The following is a 26,307-nucleotide window of genomic DNA, read 5'->3' on the forward strand; positions in this document are numbered from 1 at the left end:
CATAAATAATTTTTTTTTTATCTACTAACATGTATTTGTACTGCAATTCCACCCTCTTCCTCACCGCTCGACAGCTGAAGTGCTATTTGTTGTTCTTGATTTTTCCCCCTTACATACAAGATATGTCACCCATCCCATGTCATCCCAAAATATGTATGTATTGAGGCTGATTTGTAAAGAAACGGAGACCTGCACGTTTGTGACAACAACCCATTTGATCTAAATATTTTTTTATTCTATTATTATTTTCAGATGTCTCTACTCCTCATGTAAAACAAAGTAAAAAAAATATCTGGGGAAATACAGAAAATACTTACAGTTCCAGGCAAAGCCAGTGAGAGATCCAGTATCAGTTGACCCATCGGTCCATAGCAACCTGTAGTCCCGATTCCCTCCTCGATTGGGTTTATTGGGGTTTTGTACCCTCAACCCAGTCACTATTCACATCCTCTCCGAGGCAGAGACGACGCCGCTGGACGGACCGAAGACTCTGCACTCTCCTCCTGGACGGGGAAACCCCTCGGTCGGCGCCAGAGTGTGTCGGGGTCTCTTAGTCTCCGGTTCTGCGGTTAAACCACCGTAAACGGAATCCACCTGGAAAGAGTTGTAGAAGGCAAGCGGGTTAGAAGAGCACGCCGTGAGTCGAATCGCGGGGGTTTACGATGTTGTCTGGTTGTGTAAGGTGGGCGGGTTTTTCTCTGACTCATTGGTTGAGGCTGACTCAAAAGGAAAAGTCCCTGTGAAACAGATGGATGGCTACGCTTTGAAAGCACTGGAGTGAGTGGGAGTCTGCATCTGTAAGCAATATGTCTGAAAGGGGGGACATCACTTCTTAATCATGTGGGTGTGAGAATGTGTGTGTGTGTTTTCTGTACCCATAAGCTGCCACCAAAAGCATATCGCTGCTGGTGGGACAAAACCTTGTAACTCCATTTTATTTAATTAAAACAATTTTATCAACTCAGTAGATCATCCTCCATGTGTGTGTGGTTTTACAAAGTCTACACAATGGGAAAGCATTAAACCAATCATCTGTCTAAACCTCGTAACTCTATTCGCCCTCAAATCTGTGTTCGTTTTTTTCATCTGCTGAAAAGTTGGGTTTTTGGAGTTACAAGGTTTTGTCCCGCCAGCAGCAATATTAAACCTCTGTTACTGTACCATTGGAATCCATAAATGTATGATATACGATCTGTAGATTCAATTCAAATAAAGTGTGCGTGTGTGTGTGTGTGCATGCGTCCCTTTATCAGTGCTTATCTGTCTGTGAGGAATCCAATCAATCAGTGTTTGTGTGTGAGCAGAGTGTGTGTTGTTCACCACCCCCGCTCCTGTTCCACACTGAATCATGAAAATTATTATTATTAAGCTAGTTATTTATGTCCAAGCATGCAAATCAAATCCCACCCAGCCAGTCACTGACATTTCCAAACTGTGTTACACAGACAGTTTCCTCACAACTAAAGATGAAACGCTCAGACATAAAACAAGCGCAAATTCTCAATAGCTGCAACCTTTTCGCAATAGGTCACTCCCATTACCACTTTTTAGCCAATTGGAACACACACACACACACACACACACACACACACACACACACACACACACACACACACACACACACACACACACACACACACACACACACACACACACACACACACACACACACACACACACACACACACACACACACACACACACACACACAGGGGTGAAACCTGTGGCCACTAGAGGTTGGGGACATTGTTGTGGATCAACCAACAGAGTGACCTATAGAGCTGCTGGTCACAGCTAATGAAAGCAAAGAATGTTTCACAATAATGCTGCGATTATAACCGCCACAGCCAAGTTAGACTCTATGCATACAGGACTATATCCATGACGAGCATGGTATAAACAGAGTTTCATATCACTGCCATCTTGTCACAGTTCACACAAAGCCTTTACTGTGATGTTACTCTATGGGCCTGGTTGAGAGAGGGAGAGAGAGAGGGAAAGAGAGAGAGAGAGAAGAGAGAAACAGCATGCCTCTTACAGTAGCACCCACTCACTCCCACTCGTCCAGGGTTCCTCTGCCCACAGGTGTGAGACACAAAGCCATATTGTTACACACAGGGCCGCATGGAGCGTGTAGAGGAGAGAGCGGAGAGGGGGGGGGGGGGTGAGTCAGTCACTGGGTCCGTCTGGAGGAGGGCAGGCAGGCGGAGCTGTGGTTAGGAGGAGTCGGGCATCGAGAGTCAGCTGGGTTTGCAGAAGAACACTTTCTCAGAGTTCCAACACTGTAGTAGTTTCAGTGCTTATACTTGTCAACTTGCATCTCCACCTTCTCTCAGTGTGTCAGTGTTGCATGCAGCTGCGTTGCACTTAAAAAAGGGGAACTCCACTCAAGTTAAGAATTCTATGTCATTCAGTGGATATTTGTGAACGTGAGCTACTCTCTCCAAAAGCAGGAAGCAGAGAAGTGAGACACAGACCTTCAGCCGTCAGTATTCATACCTTCAGTATAAAGTCTGCTCTGCTGCAGAGACCATGGATGAGAGACTGACTTTGTGGATGCATGGAATGTTTGTTTTAGTTTGTGTACCCAAATGAGTTTTACTCTTTACTAGTAGTATTCTCAGTTCTGAAACAGAAAATATATCCATATACTCAGAACTAGGGCTGGGTGATATGACCAAAATATCATATCACAATAGTTAGTTATATGGTAGTTTAGTTTTGACGATATAATGGTATGTGACGGTATAGTTTTCGAGTGCAATTTACATATTACATATTTTTTTACGTATTTATCTTCTAATACAATTGTCATCATGGTCCTATTTCATTCAAAAAAAAAAAATCTTTTTTTGATTAACTTAAAAATATGCAGTTTGTGTATACTGTATACCATGACCACAATTAACTTTTCAAATTGGGCGTAGTACTCTTTAACTCACTGGAGGCCAAACCTGAGATAGTCCGGGTTAACTCGCCATGCTCTGGGTGCCAAACCCGAGAAATCTCTGGTTTTAATCCATATTTCTTTTATTAGCGACATCCATTAATTTTTCATCCATCCAGCCTGACGTTATCATTGGGAATGGGTCTGAGCTCGCAAAGGGCAAATACCGCCGCCTATCGTCTCCCGGATGGTATTGCACATCATTGGATTGGATTGGCTGGGACTGTGCATCAAAAGTCCGGTCCAGGTTTTACTTCTCGGGCATGCAGTATCGTTATAACAGATGGACTGAGGACACTTAGAGAAGCGTGGATTATGTGTTTTGGATATATAACGTTGGATCAATAAACGCGATCAATATTTGGAATGGCGATCAGGAATTGGATTCATCTTTTTGCATGACATCAGATGTGAGGTAAGGCCTTTATGTTACGAATCTTGGGGTAATCAGATGTTCCTATCACCTCCATCGGAGCGTGTGTGTGTGTGTGTGAGGTTCGCGCCGACCAAAGTACGGAGAAGCGATTTTTCAGACCCCGCTTCTCTTCGTGCATGAGGACACATACTATCGATAATCTAGCGTTTATTTGAAAATGATTCATAAATCAAGCGACAAATGGCACGATTACTAAGGAAATACATTTAAGCTCGATTTGCTGGAGTTTTTTTTTTTTATCCACTTTTTCTCCCATTTTCTATATTTTTCTCCCATCCCAATTTCGTATCATCCAATTCAACCCTCCCCTGTCACGAACGCTGTCTCTTGCCTCCCACAAGCCGGCTGCAATGTGGACTAAGTCATACATAGCACAAGTCCCCTCCGGTACTTGAGGTAACAGCAGTCGCATCTTTTCACCTGCGCAGCTCGATCTCTCAGTGGCGAGGAGTAACGCATGGGAGGCTCACGCTGCCCCCGACACTTCCTGATTCTACTGCGCAGGCGCACCAACTGACCTGTAGGAGTCGCTGTCCACAACGCCCGATCCCCACCCATCAGTTTCCCACCCCCTAATACGGCCAATGTGTATTAGTATGAACGACCAGCTAAACTGAAAGCAATGTGGAGCGCTGGGCTCGAACAGGCGAGCCCAGCGTCTCCGCATTCGTGGCGAGCGCCTTGCCCACTACGCCACGTAGCCGCCTCTCGATTTGCTGGAGTTTATTGAGATGAGACAGAACGCCCTAGAAATATATTGATATTCATCACGGTATAAAATGGAAATGTATGTATGAAAAAATTATCTGTTTCATGCATGTTGACTGGAAGAAACTCATTGCCGATCACTGTGTTAGTTAGATCTATTGCTATTATATTTGATATGTTTTAAGCACTCGCAAATAAGTCCTATTCTCCATTGGATAAAGCGTTGGCATCGAAGGGCTGTTGGCCCTGAATGAGTTAACATACACCCCCCCCCCCCCCCCCCCGCCTGTAACCTAGATACCTTTTCCTTTTTTATAATCACTGTGGGTATCGTCATAGTGACCAGGAGTTGTCTCACTCTTCATTAGGGGTGTAACTTAGGGCTGGGCGATAAAACGATAACGATAACTATCGCGATAAATTAGGGCTGGGCGATAAAACGATAACGATAACTATCGCGATAAATTATTTCCTCAAAATAAACATGAAACGTGGTCGCAAAGTTTCGATATATCGATTTTCCAAGCTTGGATATGAGCAGTGTTGTGCTAGTTACTGAAAAATAGTAATTCAGTTACTTTACTAGTTACTTCATTTCAAAGTAACTTCGTTACTGTACTAGTTACTTACACCCAAAAGTAATGAGTTACTGTGAAAAGTAACTATTTAGTTATTTTAAAAAAAAATTAAAAAAAAATATTGCTCCCGAGTCCCATGCCTCAGATAGTACTCAAAATCGGTTGATCAACTTGACAGTTTCCATTCACATCACCGAACTCTGCTAAGCAATGTGGTCTAGATACAAACACAAATCTGACACAAACAAATGTTGTCCCGAGTCGATATAATAAGAAGTGCGCCGGTTGAAGGAACAGCCTTGATGTCGCCGGAGCGTTTCATTATAACCATTATAATTCAAGGGTACTACGACTATGCGTGCACGGTGCACCTCATGGTACCAAAGCACCTCAAAGGCGCTTAAAACAAAATTACAAACATCACAAAACAAACTGGTCAGACTACTACTTGACCTGACCCCCAGAACCCACCTCACCCCTGCCCACTTTGACAACCTAGGATGGCTTAGAGTAGACGAGAGTACAGCAACTTGCAATGGGCCTGGTCTAGTCAAGTCAAGAGTTTTAATTGTCACGGCATACAGGTATACAATGAAATGCGGCTGGTCTTGCCCGCGACGATGTGCAATACAGTGGTACAACATATAATAGAATCCAATAAAAATACAGTGGTACAACATATTAATAGAATCCAGTAAAAAACAACAGTGCAATAAACAGGTACATGGTGTGCCATCTCGGTATCTGTACATAGTATTTACAGAGCATATAGGACATGCTAGGTAGCTTTAGTAGTGCAATACACTGTTCCTGATGTTATACTAATTTAAAGTGGCCTTTCCTCTGGCCATAAGTGTGCGTATGTGCGGCATGAGTGTTAAAGTGGCTGCTAGTGTGTGAGCGTGCTCAGCGTGCGTGTCGTGTATGTGCTTGTGTGTGCTTGTGTGTGGATAGTTCAGTTTCTGTGTCTCTCAATGTTCATTGTTCAAGGCTCTGATGGCCTGGGGGAAGAAGCTTAGCCTAAGCCTCTCCGTCCTAGTAGCTGGGGTTCGCAGGTGTCTGCCTGACCTCAGCAGCTGGAACAGGCTGTTATTGGGGTGGTGGGGGTCTTTCATTATCCTGCAGGCTCTGGATTTGCACCTCTTGTTGTATAGAGCCTGCAAGGGAGGTAGCGCAATACCCGTGGTACGCTCGGCTGAGCGCACCACTCTCTGTAGGGCCTTCTTGTCCTGTGCCGTGCTGTTCCCATACCAGGCAGTGATGTTTCCGGTCAAGATGCTCTCTACAGCTCCTGAGTAGAAGGACTGGAGTATCTTCCCCGATACTCTGAACTTCCTTAACTGTCTCAGGTGGTAGAGGCGCTGCTTCGCTTTCTTTACTACTGTGTCTATGTGTGTTGACCATGTCAGATCCTCTGAGATGTGGACCCCCAGGTACTTGAAGCTGCTCACCCTGTCCACGGTAGCCCCGTTAATCATCAGTGGTGTGTGTGTCTCCTGCTGTCCTCTCCTATAATCCACGATCAGCTCCTTGGTTTTACCAATGTTCAGGAGCAGGCTGTTGTCCTGGCACCAACGTTCCAGTACCTCAACCTCCTCTCGGTAGGCCTTCTCGTCGTTGTCCGAGATCAGCCCCACCACCACCGTGTCGTCGGCGAACTTCACTATGGAGTTGGAGCTGAACTTGGCCACACAATCGTGTGTGTAGAGTGAGTACAGCAGGGGGCTTAGAACACAGCCCTGGGGGGACCCGATGCTCAGGGTGATGGTGTTGGAGGTCTGACCCCCCACCCTGACCGCCTGGGGTCTTTCACTCAGAAAGTCCAGTACCCAGGCGCTCAGGGCGGAGCTCAGACCTAGCTCGATCAGCTTGTCCACCAGTCTGGTGGGGACTATGGTGTTGAACGCTGAGCTGTAGTCAATGAACAACAGTCTCACATAGCCCCCCTTCTGACGGTCAAGGTGGGAGAGAGTGCTGTGCAGTACCTGGGAGACTGCGTCGTCAGTGGACCTGTTTGTCCTGTATGCAAATTGCATAGGGTCCATATCACTGGGGAGAGAGGCACAAATGTGGTCCTTGACCAGCCTCTCGAAACATTTCATGACCACAGAGGTGAGTGCCACCGGTCTGTAGTCATTTGGGCATGTTGGGGAGGGTTTCTTCGGTACAGGGATGATGGTAGACATCTTGAAGCAGGCAGGGACTACTGACTCCGCCAGGGATTGATTATATATGGCGGTGAACACCGGGGCAAGCTGGTTTGCACAGGACTTAAGTATGCGTCCTGTTATACCATCTGGACCTGCAGCCTTCCTGGTGTTCACCTGCATAACAGGACTCGAGACTAACGATGTCCCGTCGTCCCGGGGACGATCAAATATTGATTTGGGACGAACAGAAATCTTTTTTGGGACGCAACCGGGACGGGGAGGATTTTTTCTTTTTTTTCACAGGAAATGTAAATTAGCCGACTGTCAGTGCGCGCATATATTGCTGTCAAATGATGAATCTAAACGTTGCATGATTAGCCGAATCCAATGTCTATCTCCGTCTCCCAAGGCAGCGATACGCTAATCCAACATCAAGCTCCTACCCACCACTCCTCAGCCAGTCGCGCTGCAACACCAAGTTAGGGCTGGGCGATATGACTATTATATAAATATCGGGTACAGTTCATTAACAATACACTTTTTCAACGTATCGTGGATATCGTGATGTTTTGCCCAATAGGATTGTGTCGCGTCAATCTGGTCCACACGTTACTCGTTCATATGCCTGTGTTGAGATATGCCCATTCCGCGGTCTGTTAATAAAGTTTTCAATCAGACAGATGTATGGAAAGGCTTTTATTATAACATTCGTTGAGGTAAAATCATTATGGCTCATTTAGTCATCCTGTGGTGCACTAGTCTCCTACTAGTCGGTTGCGGGGAGCTAATGTAAGTAGCTTTGTTGATGTCAGCACACCGGACATTCAGGAAGTCAAAAACGAATGGCGCTTGCCGATTGGTGCTAAGAACAGCAGGGCGGGTGCAAGCGGTGTGACGTAATTGGCAGACTCGACTGTCAATCAAAATTATTCTGTTGTCCGTCAGAATGAATGAAAACTTTATTAACATATTGCAGAATGGGTACAATACAGTACAGGAGGATGAAGACCAGAAAAAGACTTTCGGCTTTTTTACATAAGGGTCCTCCATTTTCAATTCATCAAAACATTTAGAGACATACAAATATACAGTAGTTTCATAAAAATGCTAAAATGCTATTGATTGATTGATTGATTGATTGATTTAAAACTTTATTAACATATTGCAGAATGGGTACAGTACAGCTCAATACATACAATTGTTAAGGGGATGCAGACCAGAGACAGACTTTTGTCTTGTTTACATCAGGGTCCCCCATTTTCAATTCATCATATTTCATATATAAATCATATAATATCTCATTGCTAAATATATGCAATATATTATAATCTAATAATCCAATAATCTAAATCTAATATATAATATAAAAATGCTAAATGCATGGGTATTTTATTTTGTCTTTAATGTTAGCTTGCAAACTCAAATACTGTCTTGGTAAGCCTCATAATGAATCGTTTGGGGTAAAAAAGAAAAACATCGTGATGTGTATCGTGTATCGCCGAAAGGTCAGAAAATATCGTGATATCATATTTAGGCCATATCGCCCAGCCCTAACCAAGGTCCTACCCACCTCTCCGCAGCCAGTCGCGCTGCAGCAGCAGCAGCAGCAGCAGCAGCAGCAGCATCACACCCCAAATGAATCTCGCTCCAAAAAATAAAAACGTGTTATCAGGTGAGGGAAATCTCTCTTACCTAGGCTTTCTCCACTGTACTCCACTTAGTTATCAAAGGTGGAATCTCTGGACGCAATGACATTATGTAGTTTAAAGCTAAACTACGTTTTTCTTTCTTGTTAGAAGAGGGATAACTTATTCAGTTAGATTTGATTTGATCTTTATTTATCTCTAACATTTTCAACCATAAACACACATTTGTAATAACAAAAAAAACTAAAACGAAATAAAATACATTTAAATATATTTTCCTATGGAAAGAATAATCAACATGGCTCCAATTGGTTGACTATAACAGCACCGTGACCAAATATCCCTATACTAGCACCTTGTTAAACACTTTTTTTTATATTTATTTTTAATCATAATTATTCTTGTGAAATCTTTCCACCATGGGAGCCTTTTGACTAAATCAATTTATTCTCCCCTTCTCTGAATGGTGTTTCTTATGGCAATAACAACTATAGACGACAAAACCAAAGTAAAGAAACTACATTTGATTTTTGGGACGGTTACATTCACTTTGGGACGGTTAAAATTGTATTTCGGGACGGTTCTGGGACGGTGGTGAAAAAAGTTAGTCTGGAGCCCTGCTGCATAAATGCTCTTCTCACACTGTGTTCCGACAACGAGAGAGCTACAAGAGTCTACAAGATACACTATACGACCGGGGTACCCATGTACATGTCAAAATACTTCCCAAAGGTCAGTGAATACCACAACCACTACACCAGAGGAAGCTCAACAAATCATGTAAAACCCAGATTCGGCTCAAACAAGGGACTAAACACGTTTCGCAATTATGCCACAACAATGTGGAACGCCCTACCCAAAGCTAGGGGTAACAGTACTGTATATTTGAATACCGTTTATGTCACAAATGTATCAGTACTAAATACCTATATGTCCCTATGCCATAAATGTCATGTATGTTGTGTATGTCATAAATGTCTATATGAATTGAAAATGGGGGACCCTGATGGAAACAAGACAAACGTCTTTCTCAGGTCTGCATCCCCTTAACAATTGTATGTATTGAGCCGTACTGTATTGTACCCATTCTGCAATCTGTTAAATAAAGTTTTCATTCATTCATTCATTCACCATCTTGCAAGTTGCAACGTTGTTTAAGATATCAATCAAAGCATTGCAACGTTAGAATAGTTAGGATATCAATTGTGCATGAATGGACTATATTTATATTGTTTGATTAGTATTATGAGATTCCCTGGCAGATTTCGTACAGTCAAAATCCGTTGATCAACTTGAGTTTCAGTGAACACATTGCACTCACCAAAGTCTGCGGTGGTCGAGATGTAGTAACGTTACGTTAGTCCAGTTGACTCCAGCAGCGCCTCAAACATGTTCTTTATCTCGTTTCCATGTTGTATATTAATTATCTCTCCAAGTAGTTGCTAAATGGTTTGTTAGTTTGTTACTGCGTTCTTTTTATGTAGATTCATAGCGAGCGTTTGTTTTGTTTACAATAGAGAGGGTCTATTTCTTTCCGTAGCCGCATTTCTGGTTTGCGCATTTCTGATTGGCCAGTGGCCAGACTCGCCTCGTATCATTCTACGCGGGTGGGGATGAGGATAATAATAATAATAATAATCACTACCGCTCGCTATCAATCTACGCCGTATATAACGCAAATAACGCAGTGACGAACCATTCAGTAACGTAAGTAGCGTTACTGAATTTCAAAAGTAATGCGTTAGAGTACTAGTTGCGGCAAAAAGTAACTTCGTTTCTGCGTTTGTAACGCGTTAGTCCCAACACTGGATATGAGCACACGCACTAACAACCTATCAGTGAAGGAGATGGCCGAGAGCGAAGGAGACCCGGAAGGAGACCCAGAGGTAGGACTCACTCAACAACAAGGCTTGCTAGGCTATTTAGCTTGCACGGCGCTGTTTTATATATTTACGTGCCGAGTATGTGTGTGGCGTGAATTCTGAGGCCACGTTTATAGTAGTGTGGGGTATACAGTGGACGTCGTTTCAATATATTGTGGCGGAAGAGAGTATTTTAGTGTCATATTTATTACATTGTCATGAGATACTCCGCTTGTCGGCTAACTGCTAACGTGCGCGGACTGATGACGACATCAACTCGACTCGAGACATTCGCAGCAGCATAAGAAGTTAATTAAACTTGACAGACATTATATCGACAATAATTATCGATATCGAATTATATGAAAATTATTTAATAATTTTATCGCGATAACGTTTTTGGTCATATCGCCCAGCCCTACGATAAATTATTTCCTCGAAATAAACATGAAACGTGGTCGCAAAGTTTCGATATATCAATTTTCCAAGCTTGGATATGAGCACACGCACTAACAACCAATCAGTGAAGGAGATGGCCGACAGCGGAAGGAGACCCGCGGTGCACCTCTGGGTAGAGAGGTAGGACTCAAGTAGTAAACAAGGCTGGCTAGGATAATTAGCTTGCTCGGCGCTATTTTATAGTTTACGTGCCGAGTGGGTGTGTGGCGTGAATTCTGAGGCCACGGTTATAGTAGTGTGGGGTATACGGTGGATGTCGTTGCAATGTATTGGGGCGGAACAGAGTATTTTAGGGTGATATTTAGTGCATTGGAAACAAGGCTGGCTAGGATAATTAGCTTGCACGGCGCTATTTTATAGTTTACGTGCCGAGTGGGTGTGTGGCGTGAATTCTGAGGCCACGGTTAGAGTAGTGTGGGGTATGCGGTGGACGTCGTTGGGGTGGAACGGAATATTTTAGGGTCATATTTAGTACATTGTCATGGGATACACCGCTTGTTCTGGCTAACTGCTAACGTGCGTGGACTGATGACGACATCAACTCGAGACATTCGCAGCAGCAAAACAAGTCTATTAATAGCCCGTCCATCGGCGCCGGGCATAAGAGGTTAATTAAACTTGACAGGATAATTATCGATATCGAGTTATATGAAAATAATTTTATAATTTTTATCGCGATAACGTTTTTGGCCATATCGCCCAGCCCTAGTGTAACTAACGACACATCGCAGTGAAGAAATGTGACAATGTACATCTTGGAAATGGAAAAGATGGTTTGCGATAGCTTGCGTTCTACTATTTCTAACGTAATCTTATTGGGGTCTCCTTTTTAATTTTTTTTATTGATCTTTTCCCCCCTCCTTTTTCCTCCGATTTTCTCCCATCCCAATGTTAGTCGTTATGCCAATTCCCAATCCCCTTCCTGGTCGCTGCGCACTTACCCCCCACAGTCGGTCTGGGAGAGTGGAGGCTATCGCGTGCTTCCTCCGACACACGTCTAGCCAATCAACCGATTCTTTTCACCTGGCAGCGCGGACTCTCACTGAGAGGGTGTAACGTGTGGAAGGATCACACTACCCCCCTTAGATCCTATCCGCGCTGAGCAGGCGCCCCGACCGAACTGTAGGAGTCGCTGTTTACAACGACCCGGACCCACCCCGCCAGCTTTCCCACCCTCTAATACAGCCAATTGTATTAGTGTGAACGGCCAGCCAAGCTGGTGACAACGCCGGAGCTGTGAACTGGATTCGAACAGGCGAATCCAGCGTCTCCGGTGTTGGTGACGAACGCAATCTCCGCTACGCCACCTGACCGCCTTGGGGTCTCCTTTTTAACTTAAAGCAGAGGGCACAATCAGTGTTAGACTATCACACTTTGACGTTGAACTCTTTCAACGTCATGAGTCATGCTCTCAGGAGCGTTCTGTGGATGTGGAAGTAACGTTATCAGCAGATGAAGGTAAATACACTGGAGTCAACATAGCGTTGAAGTGTTGAAATGGTCTGTATTGAAGTGGGAGCTTGAAAGGGCTAATCGCGGCATCACTGCTGTTACAGACGATGCACGCAACATGGATAGAGAGAAGCCAGGTTCTCGCCACACATTCTTTGCTCACACTTTAAACCTTGAGTGTGAGAGATTTCGCAAACTCACATTAGATGTACGTTTTGTAGACTAACAACTAGGGGTGGGGGAAAATATCGATACGTAGTAGTATCGCGATACTTCGTGGCGATACTGTATCGATACAGGGACGCCAAGTATCGATATTTAATTATTTATTAAAAAAGAAAAAGAAATGTGTATAAGGAAGTTGCATTGTTCATTTCAATACCTGTAATAGTACAGTAGTCCACACGCACACGTGTGCATTCAGTTAAGTTGGAATATGACTGTAATACAAACAGTTCAGTTTGTCAGGTACCGGTACATGCAACACAGATTACAGTGTTTACATCCGTCTACTTGAGAAAATACCATGTTCTGCGATAAAAATTATTGAAGTGAGATGAACAGACTGAACTTTATTTGATTAGATCAAACATGTTGACAAAGTTTTACTTTGCAGTTGAAAAAAGGTAATAAATCGCAATATTAATATCGCAATACTCAGCATATCGCAATATATTTAGTATCGCAATACTATCGTATTGTGACTCAAGTATCGTGATAGTATCGTATCGTGAGGCCTCTGGTGATTCCCACCCCTACTAACAACTGAACAAGCTGGTGAGGAAGGCTAGCTCCATAGTGGGAGTCGAATTGGTCAAACTAGAGGTAGTGGCAGAGGGGAGGATGAGGAAAAAGCTGGATGCTATACAGGAAAACCCCTCCCACCTCCTCTATGAGGAGCTAGCCAAGATGAGGAGCACGTTGAGCCTCGACCAGTCCTTTGTGCCAGGAGCAATCAGGGTCCACAGGCATGGATTGCGGCCAATAGTTGGAGAACTGACGGCTGGAGAACTTGAGAACTGTTAGGACTGACTGACAATTACTAAAACACTGCACAGACTCTGGCGCAGGGGGCTACTACTATGTACCATTATTATTATTATTATTATTATTATTATTATTATTATTATTATTATTATTATTATTATTATTATTATTATTATTATTATTATTATTATTGATACAATATACTGCCATTCTACTATTATTATGTTCTACTCTATTAGTATTACTATTATGTTTTTTCCTGCCTGTACTTCCCCTCCCCCCTCCCCAATGCCGCTGCCTATGACTATGACACATGAATTTCCCCAAATAAAGGAACACTTTATTACCATGAATACACTATGGTAGTAAACTATTACTAGTCAGTGGTATAACTAAACACTGCAGACTCTGGCACAGTGTACTACTACTATATATACCGTATACAATTATTGACAGAATATACTGCCATTCTATTATTGTTATTACTATTATTGTTATGTTTTATTATACTATATTATTATTTCTACTATCATGTTTTTTCCCTGCCTGTACCTCCCCTCCCCCATGCTGCTATGACTACTGCATTTCCCCAAGAGGATTAACACTTGATTTGATTTGACTTGATGCGAGTGTGTGTGAGAGAGAGATTTCTCAAACAGCTTAAATGTAAGTTTGTGTGTGTGTGTGTGTGTGTGTGTGTGTGTGTGTGTGTGTGTGTGTGTGTGTGTGTGTGTGTGTGTGTGTGTGTGTGTGTGTGTGTGTGTGTGTGTGTGTGTGTGTGTGTGTGTGTGTGTGTGTGTGTGTGTGTGTGTGTGTGTGTGTGTGTGTGTGTGTGTGTGTGTGTGTGTAATTTTCTGGGGGGATGGTGGGGATTTTCCTACCTCTGCTTTTCACGTCATACCTCTGGTCATTCATTTTTATCACCAGTGAGGATATGATTTATCCCCCCTTCTCGTAGTCAATGATAGACTATAGTTTATTCTTGTATTGAATTAATTAAATACATTAATTTTAATATCGTCAGCAGCCTACACTACAGAGTCTTCCTGCTTGCTATAGTGCCTCCTCTCGCTGGGGACAACAAACTGCTGGCTGCTGCGAGTTGTGTTGTTGTCTGCAGTTTTGAGTAACTACAGCCCAGTATTTCAGTTCCACTGGCCTCTTCTCTACAGCTGAAGATGCACTACAGCAAATTTGCTGCAGCATGGATCTCGTCAAGAGCAAGATTCAGGTCAAAACTAATTTCTCATATAATTTCTTAATCAGCTTCTAATTTCTGTTCTGTTCTACATTGTTTCCGCTGCCTATCCACTTGGCCTGTTTGACCTACTTAGCCTACTGTGCTTTTAGGAAATTAGCTAATTCATCTAAATGCTTATATTTAGATCAAGTGCTTTATACATTATGTAAACCTTATTCTTACATATTGTATTCAGTTTTACTTTACTGTCCCGCAGAATCAGCATGCTGTCCTGTATTTGGTCACCCTACAGGATGAAAAGGGAGCAGCAAACCATTGCATTATATTTCAGAAATTATCCGTTTGAAAGTGGAAAGTTAATATATATATATTTTTTTTATCTACTTTTTCTCACATTTTCTATTTTTCTCCCATCCCAATTTCGTATTGTCCAATTCTACCCTCCCCTGTCTCGAACGCTGTTAGTCCATGCCTCCCACAGGCCAGCTGCAATGTGGACCAAGCCTACATCACGTGTCCCCTCCGGTACACGAGGAGGCAGCTGTCGCATCTTTTCACCTGCACAGCGCAATCTCTCAGCGGCGAGGGTCTGCATGGTAGGGACACGCCGCCCCCGTTGCTTCCTGATTCTGCTGCGCAGGCGCACCAACCGACCTGTAGGAGTCGCTGTCCACAACGTCCGATCCCCACCCACCAGCTTCCCATCCCTAACACTGCCAATTGCGTTAGTATGAACGACCAGCCAAGCTGGTAGCAATGCCGAGAGCTGGGCTCGAACCCAGCATCTCCTGCATTAGTGGCGAGCGCCTTACCACTGCGCCACTTAGCCGCCTAGTGGAAAGTTAATCTAATCTCTTTGCAAGTGCTTGTGGGCAAGTCCCTCATTTAGAAAAATTACAACAAACAAACTAAACAGTAAGCGACTTTCTGTTGCATTGTTTTATGATATGTGTGTGTTTTATATGGATATAACATATATAACCTTTTATGACCTACATTCAAATGTTTTACAGATCACTGTGTGTTTTGTATGCATGTTTTCAGGTATGAGTTGTGTGTGAAAGAGAGAGAACGAGAGTGAATGCGTAGGGCTTTCCTCTGTTGCTTTTGTGAAAAAAACAAACAAGATGAGAACCTATTTTTAGGAAGTTTTTTTTCTACCTCTGTTATTACCAGATCCATGGGTAATCGTAATCTCAATTCTTATGGAGAAAAATCGTGATTCACAGTTTGGCAAGAATCGTGCAGCCCTACTGTATAGCTGAAATTCTCACATAACACATGGATTCTATTTTAGGGTGGATTTTCCCTTTAAGGTTGTGTAAATAATATATATTCTAACAAGACAGGCGTAATGACTAGTCTTGATAATGAGGCAGCTGTAGTCTGAGTTTCAAGAAGATAGTGAGGTTAGAGGGAGAGCCGCACATTTCTAACTCTTACATCAAAAAGTACAGTTATGCAAGAAAGACGAGCTTCCTCATTATAGGCTAATCAGTTACTACTCTGGCAGGCAGTCAAATATGTCACATATCCAAAGATAGTCACATCGCACGCCCCACTGAGGAAGATGTGGTACAATTTAAATGTGCTATAAGATGACCAAATAAACCACTTCTTGTGCAAATGGTTATGTTGGTCATATAAGAAAGTCTGTTTATCTGACCCACGAGCTAGTATACTGAAACAGTGTGCCACTGGATTACTGAATGGAACAGTTCAGACAAAAACAGTGTACCACTGGATTACTAAATGGAACAGTTCAGACAAAAACAGAGTACCACTGGATTACTAAATGGAACAGTTCAGACAAAAACAGTGTACCACTGGATTACTAAATGGAACAGTTCAGACTAAAACAGTGTACCACTGGATTACTAAATGGAACAGTTCAGACTAAAACAGTGTGTCACTGGTAGGGCTGTCTTAAATACTTCGAAGCTTCGTTCGATGGGCATGGGATTCGAATATGAAAATAAAATTCGATTATGTAAAAAAGAAATATATATATACATATGATTTTTTTTTGTTTTGTTTTTTTGTGAAAAATCAACTCTGCCTCTCTTTGTTAATTACAACAAGCAATGCTGTTTGTTATTTAAGATGAGGTCGGACTCGACACTGACAGATTTGTGTTCATTGTGCTGCTTTTATAAAGCCTCAAATGACGGCTTACAATATTTCATGGAAGCAAAGTGTTTAGTTTGTAGTGATGCACCGATGTGAAAATTGTGGCCGATACCGATAACCGATATTAATATTGCTGTTCTGGCCGATACCGATATTTACCGATGTCGATATCTCTGTATAGAAAACACTTTTTTATGATAATCAAATAAAGAGCTATTTTCCAAAACGCATAATCTTTTTACTTTTGTAACTTATTTTCAGAAATGACTGATATTTTGAAACTATTTAAGGCCAAAACATGTAAAAAGAAAAAAAAAAGATTAAAAAATATATATATATATATATTTTTTTTTAATATCGGCCCTATCTTGATATCGGACTGATACCGATGTGTAAAAAAACGGCCATATCGGCCGATATTATATCGGCGGTCGATATTATATCAGCGGCCGATATATCGTGCATCACTATTAGTTTGTCTAAGATTTAAAAAGGTTTAAACTTTACAGCACTGACAAAGTTGAACAAAGTGCTGTACAAGTCCCACAACATAATAAATATATATATACATATATATTAAAAAAGGGATATTTATAATACATTTTAAAAATTATTTCGAAGCTTCGAATTAAAATCAAATCTCGGCCCCGAAGCTTCGAATTCCAAAAAGAAAATCGAAGGTCAGCCCTAGCCACTGGATTACTAAATGGAACAGTTCAGACTAAAACAGTGTGCCACTGGATTACTGTGACCACACTGTGACCTTTGATCCAACAAACCAAGCAAACACAACTCATATGATAGAATCTGACAATCAAGGATGAGTCACAGTGTATATAGGCAGGGATTTGGGCATGTACTCTCTAGATCTGTATAAATCACATTCTGCTTCAGCTCCCAGCAGGTCAATCTCTCGGGCATCTAATGCAGCGCACTGTTACATAGGAGGTGGAGGTTTATTTGGCTAAATAAAGTGTTGTTATCATGCAGTGGTAAGATGATTGTACTGTACTGCGATAGGTTTGGAAAACATTTTAATATTAGGCGTTCAAGTTACCTCAAGTTTCTTTATTAGTTGTCATACAGAAATACAGAATACTTTTGTATGAAATGCTTCTTTCTGTTTTGCTCCTCATTCATAGTTCAATAAATTATAATAAATCTGGAAATCTTTTTAATCTAACTTTTGTCTTACATTTTTCACTCATTTTGCACTTGTGTAAAGAGTAATTTAGGAAACTATTATGATAGTGTCTTTGTATTTTTCACACAGAGTACATTTTACATTTAAATCTTAATTCAGACTAGGCTTTCTTAAATATTTCGAAGCTTTGTTCGATGGGCACAGGATTCAAACGTGAAAATTAAATTTGAATAAAAAAAAACTCTGTCTCTCTTTGTTAACTACAACAAGCACATGGAGATTCCTCATTAACTCCTCTGTTAGCCCTTTTACACCAGCCAGGCTCCGTGCTGGAGTCGGTTCCCGAACGTAATCTCGCACCGGCCGGCGCGTTCAGACCCGGATTAATTGGTTCAGAACGTGACAAATCGGTGCTCAGCTGGCATCGGAAAATAGTTGTTTTTTACTCGCGAACCGTGACATCATCAGTGGGCGTGTCATATTCTAGGCTGTGAAGACGGGGAAAGTAGAGAGTCGGCATTGCACTCAACCGATTCATTCAACAGGAAGCGATTTGCGAGTACAATACACCATCCAACCAGAGTGGATAAAGAAATGCTCCAGAAATGAATATGCGTAGGGAAAGGCTTAACGAGTCAGCACGAGAGCGCACACACCATGATATCTGATTTATTAATGCCAAATAATGGACGACGACCGCAATTGGCACTTGAAAAGTGTAAATGATGGATTAGTCAGTAGTAATTCATGACGGCCCGTTTAGCTCAGCTGGTTATTTTTTTTCTGTAAAGTTAATTAATTTATCCACTCTGGTTGATAAGATAAGATATTCCTTTATCGATCCCCTTGGGGAAATTCAGGCATCATAGCAGCATGGGGGATGGGGGGGGGGGGGGTACAGGTAGTAAAAACAACACAAGTAGTGTAAACAAATAAGTCAATATAACTGACTATCTAACCAACTGAAATATACAGTATTCACAGTATCACAGTATTCACATAAGGTGCAGTATGCATAAGGTGGTGTTATTGTCCTTTTTGGGACACCAGGGTGGATAAATTATTTAACGTTACAAGAAAAAGAAAAGTAAGCAAGAGATTCGAACTCGGGACCTTTTGCTCCACAGGCAGCGAACTAACCAGCTGAGCTAAACGGGGCGTCATGAATTACTACCGACTAATCCATCATTTACACTTTTCAAGTGCCAATTGCGGTCGTCGTCCATTATTTGGCATTAATAAATCAGATATCATGCTATTATGTCATGTTCTACAGTAGGACTTACTACATGATACCCATTAAAACAAGTCATTCGAATAATAGAAGCATACTTTGCTGTAGAGTTGTTCCGATACCGATACCAGTATCGGAAATGCCGCCGATACTGCCTAAAATGCTGGTATCGGTATCGGCGAGTACACGTAAATTCTAGCCTCCGATCCCATGATGTCATTTATCTCCTGCCGAGTCCTGCGGAGAGTGAGGATTATAAAATGAACATGTTTTAAAGTGTGATGCTGTGTCATTTTAACAGCAGATACACTTTCTTAAATTCCATTGTCCCCGACAGTGCGGTGTGACGGGGAGCTCGGACGGGATGTGTTTTGCTGGTGTTATGATAGCATTAGCTGGAAAGATAGCTAGTTGGAACAACATCCGCTTTAACGTTACATCAAATCAGATGATCGCCTGTCCTTTCTCCAGGACCTAACACTGTCCGTGACCGTCTATCAACAATAATGCACCCACGGTGAATTGTATTTAAGTTAAGTAGCTACTGACTAGCGTTAGCTGACTATTACTAACGTTATCAAATGTCAATGCGGGAAGACGAGCTAGGTCAGTTAGCTTAGCTTGATAACGTTACCGTGTCTAAAGTTGGTGCTATTTATAATCCAGCAATAATGGCTGCAGACCTGCAAGCAAAGTACAGCAAGTGCCAAAGGATAAGAGTCTGAGGCGGAGTTTCAAAAGAGAATGTTGAATATTTATTTTGCATCAAAAATCACAACATGAACGTTCTATCTGCCACTAGCTTACAGACTGAATAGGGTATATCTGCAGAGCCACGGAGTAGCGAGTGCAACACCGTTTAATGTCCGTGTGGATCATTGGAGTAGGGTATATCTGCAGTGCTGCAGCCCATACTCATTGATTAATGATACTAATACAAATCTATACAATCACCTGTTGTTGAATAAATACCATTACTTTCCAGTTATTACTAAAAACAGTATAACAGTATCTGGAAAAAAAAAAAAAAAAAGTATTTATATAATTTTAAATTTTTTTTTGTATGCACTGGTATCGGATAAATATCGGTATCGGCCGATACCCAAAGCTTAGGTATCGGAATCGGATCGGAAAGGGAAAAATGGTATCGGAACATCTCTACTTTGCTGGAACGATTCATTTCAAACGTATACAGCGGTGTGTGTGTGCTCTCGCACTGAGGCTCGCTCTCCACGCATTATTTTTACCTGAGTAACGCCCCCGTTGATGACGGAGACGGTGGAATGTTGGTTCTGCTTAAATGGGTGTAAACGCGGGCCGGTTCGCCTGAGGGCACCAGAGTTCAGAGGGTTGAGAACGTAGCTGGAGCTTGAACCGGGGCCCGGCCGGTTTAAAAGCGATATGTGTTGAATACAACTTGCTGCTTTTATAAAGCCTCAAATGACGGCTTACAATATTTCATAAAAGCAAAGTGTTTCGTTTGTCTAAGATTTAAAAAGGTTTAAACTTTACAGCACTGACAATTCTCTATAGTATTTTTAGTTTGACCTGTGTTTGATAAAGACACCCAGTCAGCAGCAGTGTCCCGACCCATATACAAACATGTCTTAATAAAACGTGCTTAATTAAGTCGAATTCTGCCTTTGTCTCTATTAACTACATATAAATAAATATTTATAATTGTTTGCTTTATAGACGAAGGTTGCAACATAATTATATAATGTAATGTCGTTGGCTGTGTAACCAGAGAGCAGCCGCCCAGGCAGCGCAGCTCCCGACTCATTAATTTAATTAATCCAATCCACTTTATTTATAGAGCACATTTAAAAACAACAAAGTTGACCAAAGTGCTGTACAACAGAAAAAACAGAAAAAAGTATTATTGTCGAAGCTTCGAATAAAAATCTAATCTTGGGCCCAGAAGCTTCGATGGCCAGAAAAAGCTTCAAAGGTCAGCCCGTAATATTACGTTTTTAGATTGTTTTTTCTTTTTCTCGATTTTAACACTTTCTGCGCCAACAACGAGTTTACTCGTTATTGCCCGCCAGCGGTTGAGCACCAACAACGAGTAAACCCGTTATTTGGTAAGTTTTAATTTTTATTTTATTTTAATATTCTATTCAATGTCACGGACCTGTATGTTGCTGTTAAAAGTCATACCCCGAGGGTGCAGTACCGGCCAGATCCTGCCAGGTGGCAGTATCGAGAGTGCAGTAAACCCTGTTCCAGACCCTGTGTTACACTCAAATCTCTCCGGGCGCTAAATTTAGACAGAGCCGAGTAGATTGCTTCATCCAACCACTTCGAAACGCATCTGGCACACTCGATCCATAAGTTGTGCCAAATTATGTCCGGGACCAGATGGACATCAATACTGGAAATCGCGATCAGACAATTGGAATATTCTTTTTGGGATACCTCCTAGTAAAGGTAAGGACTATATGACATCAATCATACTTTGATCCAACAATGATTTCACATCGATCGCAACAATATTATGTAACGTACTCCAAAACGTATGCCGTTGCTGACGATCAGAGCATCAAAAAACGCATTCATGATGAAACATAATACCTATTATATACCTTTGATTTTGAAATAGCAACGTGTCCAGGCGAGCAACGCGAACGACTTTAGCATAATTCACATAGCGCTCCATAACTCAGCTTTTCAGGAATTAGCCCGGATCACTCTGAAACTATACAATATTTGCGAACGTATACATGAAAAAAATAAAAAAAATGTACATGTTGGACGAGAGATAGTGACTGTCAAATGAGCCATAGTATTGTCTCCATAGCTATAATATAGAATATAGATATAGCTCTGCAAACATCGTGACGCAGTGAAAATAGGCAATGGAAAGCTGGCGCATTGACTACAGGGATGATGGTAATAGCTGGCACCGAATAATTTTTGTGATTTTTGTGCAAAAATGGAAAGCTTGCCAATGTTCATGAGGCAGAATTATTACAATAGCCGCCAATACATTTTCCCAATGATAAATCCATATATGGGTGGACCGCGCAGGAAACTAAAGTGACGTCAGACTACACCTCCCTATAAACGTATGCAATATCCATATTGTGAAGACTGCAATATTGGTATTGTTAAATCATTTAACATTTAAAGTACAGTACACATAATAAAAGAGATAAATCTGGCAGACTCACACCGAGAAACACTGGACAGAAACATACAATACAAGGACATTGGCCATCACTGTAAAATCAGTGGAGCCAGTGCAAAGCTGTAGGGCTATATGTAGCCTATTCCCGCAATATGCTACTGAAATAGTTTAGTTAAAGTAGGCTACATGTACATGAAAAAGAAATGTAGATTATTCATTTAAGACTAGTGCTTAGAAGTTATAAATTGTATCGCAATACAATATTTTGGATCCATATCATCTCAAATAAACACAATATGATATTTTATCCAAAATATCAGCTAATAATCATAATTGATATTGTATCCATGATATCTGCTAAAATAATCCCAATACGATATTGTATCCATATCCTTCAGCCCTAATCGACACAATTCCCCATAATATAACTCAGCCCTAATTGACACAATTCCCCAGAATATAACTCGGCCCTAATCCACACACGTCTCCATAATATCTCCCAGTCCTAATCCACACACGTCTCCATAATATCTTTTAGCTATAATCCACACACATCTCCATTATATCTCTCAACTCTAATCCACACATCTCCATATTATCTCTCAGCTCTAATTCACACGTCTCCATAATATCGCTCGTCATCCCTAATCCACACACATCTCCATAATATCGCTCAGCCCTAATCCACACACGTCTCTGATAAATGACATGACCTCAGTGGTTCTTGTTATGGTATAGGTTCAACAAGGTCGTCTGACTCTAATGTTAGCCATCTATGCTAAGTCTCATGGTCACGATAAGACACACTAATAGAATATTGATGATTTGAGCACCAAACGGCTAACATGGGTCCCTTATAATGTTGAAACCATGTTTTGAGGAATGATGGAAAAATGTAGGTCTTTAAAGAGAACAGTTCAGCTCTAGATGCACACAGTAACCTACATTCATGATGTTTGTTACATTTCGTCTTTGGTCACGTTCTGCTCCCTTATGGGATATCCCCTGTCACCTAGCGTGACCTTGCTCGCTACTTGCACCTTTACTTGTCCGGCCACACCCCCTTCCGCCCATATACCCAGGGCTGGGTGTGCGCCATCGGGAGACCGTTCAGCGCCCCTCTTCAGTGAGAAGGCCCTCCGGCTCCGGCGTCCCCTCCAGGGATGACTTACGGCGCAAGCTCCCCGCTGCTGCTCGCTCCCGTCATTCGGTGAGCGGCTGTGGCGGGTGGTCAGGTGGTTCCACCAGCACTCCTTCCTCCCAACCTGCCCGGCAGCAGGTAAGGGAGCGGGGCTATGCCTGGCAGGCTCTTAGGAGGGGTGGGTTTTTTATTGAAGCAGCGTGTAAACGTTTCACTGAACGTGTTGTGTAGACGTAGAGTATGAGTGTTACGGGGCAAATTCTTACTTGTGAATAGGAGCCGTTAGTGCTCGTGTGGCCAAGTTTTAGATAAACGTGGACCTAGGGCTCGCGGCTAGCTCGTGCTGTGGTTTTTCCTAGGCGATGGCGCGTGCATATGCGATATGCTCGCGTGTGGCTTTGCTTGGGGAAAACAACACACGGCTGGAGCGCAGGGAACAAAATAAGCACCCGCCAAGCGCCAATGGCCTGTAGATTTAAGGTTTGGCGAGTAAAAATGTGAGGTCTGCCCGCCACCTGGCGTGTAGTTCATATCGATACTCTTATTTTGAAAATCCTGTGCGGGTCTCATTTCCGCCCCAAGCGCAGCTCCAGTCATAATATCTATGGCTCCGTCAGCTAGCAACGTTCGGTTCATATGATACTCTTATTTTGAAAAAACCCTGTGGCAACTCGACGAGTCATATCCGCCCAGTCCGTGCTATTGTCTGCGGCGCAGGTCGGTCAAGCAGAGGAGCAGCGCTACACAGCAGTGCGGCTATTTTGCGATCCGAAATAAGTCTGTGGTGTTTTTTTTTTCTCACAACGGGTCAAATGCATCTAACACGCTTTGCATCGTCGCCATTCCTTTATGCCCACATCGCCCGAAATGAACGTTAAGTTAGCGTAAGCTAACAAGCTAATCCTGATCAGAGGCAGAGCCAGAGAACAGCACACAGTGTGAACTGGGGAAAGGGTATGTGTGTGTGCGTGCATTTGGAAAGACGATGAAGTCAGTCAGGAGTATATTATAGTAAACTGAGGATTACTGAGGATGGACAGATAATGTTGATATTCAAATATAAAAAAGTTTCGAGAGGAGTGGAAGTTTGAAGACAGACTAGACTGTCAATATGATGCGGGGGTGGTGAGTTGAAACAGTGTGAATGAATGAAAACTTTATTTAACAGATTGCAGAATGGGTACAATACAGTACGGCTCAATACACACAATTGTTAAAGGTGTCATGCAGTGCTATTCCTAGCACTATTTGGGCAACTTTACACACTTCCTGTGAGTCTATGTAACACATGTGTAATTTTTATTCCAAAAATAATCATTGTTTTATATTTCTAATCTTGTACTCAAAACCAGCATTTTTCAGCCTCATGAAAGCAGGCTATTATTGGCTTGGCTCCACCCACACTTTGAGTGACAGCCACCCACCAAATAGCTCCGCCCATCAACCCGTACACAGGTCTGAGAAGAGGACCTGCACATGATGGCAACCGGGAGCGTCGCGGAGCATTCCTAGATCCACTTCAACCAGCCGAGCGTCGGGAGCTCCAGCAGCTTGTCGATGTGCTAATAGCCTGGAGCCAGCTACCGTTAGCTTGCAGAGGCTATTAGCACACCGACAAGCTGTGTAGCCAGCAGGCTGAATGCTCCGCGACGCCCCCGGTTGCTAACGCCGGCCCCGGCTGGTGCTAACTAGCTAGCGATCGCTCCCGAGTCCCGAGAGCTAACGCCGGTCTGTCTGTCGAAGAATGGAGGCGGGCATTACTAAAACCACAGAGCCAATCACATCACCGTGCGCTATAAACAGCGCCCTGTGACGTGCACCAGGTCGTCAAATCAACATGACCTGATTTACTAGAGGCAAACAGGGGCTGGGCTGTAGCTGAGGAATTCGTCAATATAGTATTTAGGCCCAAAAACACATTGATACGAACTCCTATTACTATAATACAATGCTAGAGACTGAAAAATGACATTTATAACGCATAGCCCCTTTAAGGGGATGTAGACCAGAGAAAGACATTTGTCTTGTTTACATCAGGGTCCATTGTGTGTGTGTGTCCCAACTAGTGTTGTCACGATACTGGAATTTCGACTTCGATACGATACCTTGAAAAGTATCGATACTTCGATACCATAAAAAATAATAATTATATATATATAATATTTTAAACAAATTTAGCTTTTGTTGCTAGTTGATTCTCCTCAGCTTCTCTCTGGTACTATAAGAGAAGATAAATATAACACTTTTAAAACCCTTTGTTTATCTTTAGATAACACATTTAAAAATAACTGTTCATCTCACTTCAATCATTTTTATTGCAGAACATGGTATTTTCTCAAGCAGACAGATGTAAACACTGTAATCTGTGTTGCATGTACCTGACAAACTGAACTGTTTGTATTACAGTTAGGAACAGTTTCGATTTTTATTTAAAGATAACGAGAGAGAGAGAGAGAGAGAGAGAGAGAGAGAGAGAGAGAGAGAGAGAGAGAGAGAGAGAGAGAGAGAGAGAGAGAGAATGCTTGGAGCATTTTAGTAACGTTACATTTTCAACAAGATTGCTGCTATTTAAACACTTCATGGAAACGGGGTAACGTTAACCTTATGTCGACTGTAGTATTGTATGACCTCGACATAACGTTTAAACGTTAACGTTACTCCGTTTCCATGCAGTAATTATAAAAGTGGCCAGCTAAGCTAACGGAGCTAATGGCTAGCAGTAGCTAACGTTAGCTGAAAGCTGTAACGTTACAACGAATCAGCTGTTGATATTATGCGCCATCAGTAGACAACGTATCATGTATTAAACTAGAGTTAATGGTTTAATGCTTCAGTCACAGTGACGTTGAAAGAGCAGCTGTCACGAACCTCTTTCATTTCTTTATGGAGATCCTCGTTCGCACTGCTCTGTAACACCGCTTGCAAATAGCATTGGGGCATCTATAGCTTGTCCTTCGTTGTTTACTTCAAACCCGAAGTACCTCCAAACAGCACTTCTGCTGTTTTCTTTATCCACAAGCACAAGTTGCGGAGGCTCTGCATTTGCCATGATCTTCAGCTAAAATGTTTGTTTACAAACTGAAGACGGCTCTGTGAGGGGGA

The 26,307-nt window shown here is 42.3% G+C and overlaps 1 protein-coding gene across 1 annotated transcript in view; it reads right to left on the reverse strand.

The window, feature by feature from the left end:
* Nucleotides 1–26,307, reverse strand: part of LOC311234374 (receptor-type tyrosine-protein phosphatase epsilon-like) — a 110,304-nt gene that overhangs the window by 50,239 nt on the left and 33,758 nt on the right. Inside the window, exon 2 of the mRNA XM_084321533.1 lies at nucleotides 318–594. The gene's annotated coding sequence lies outside the window, so the exon portion shown is untranslated. The remainder of the gene's footprint in view (nucleotides 1–317; nucleotides 595–26,307) is intronic.

The sequence above is a fragment of the Notolepis coatsorum genome, assembly GCF_963971535.1.
Source record: "Notolepis coatsorum genome assembly, chromosome: 9".
Classification (NCBI taxonomy): Eukaryota; Metazoa; Chordata; class Actinopteri; order Aulopiformes; family Paralepididae; genus Notolepis; species Notolepis coatsorum.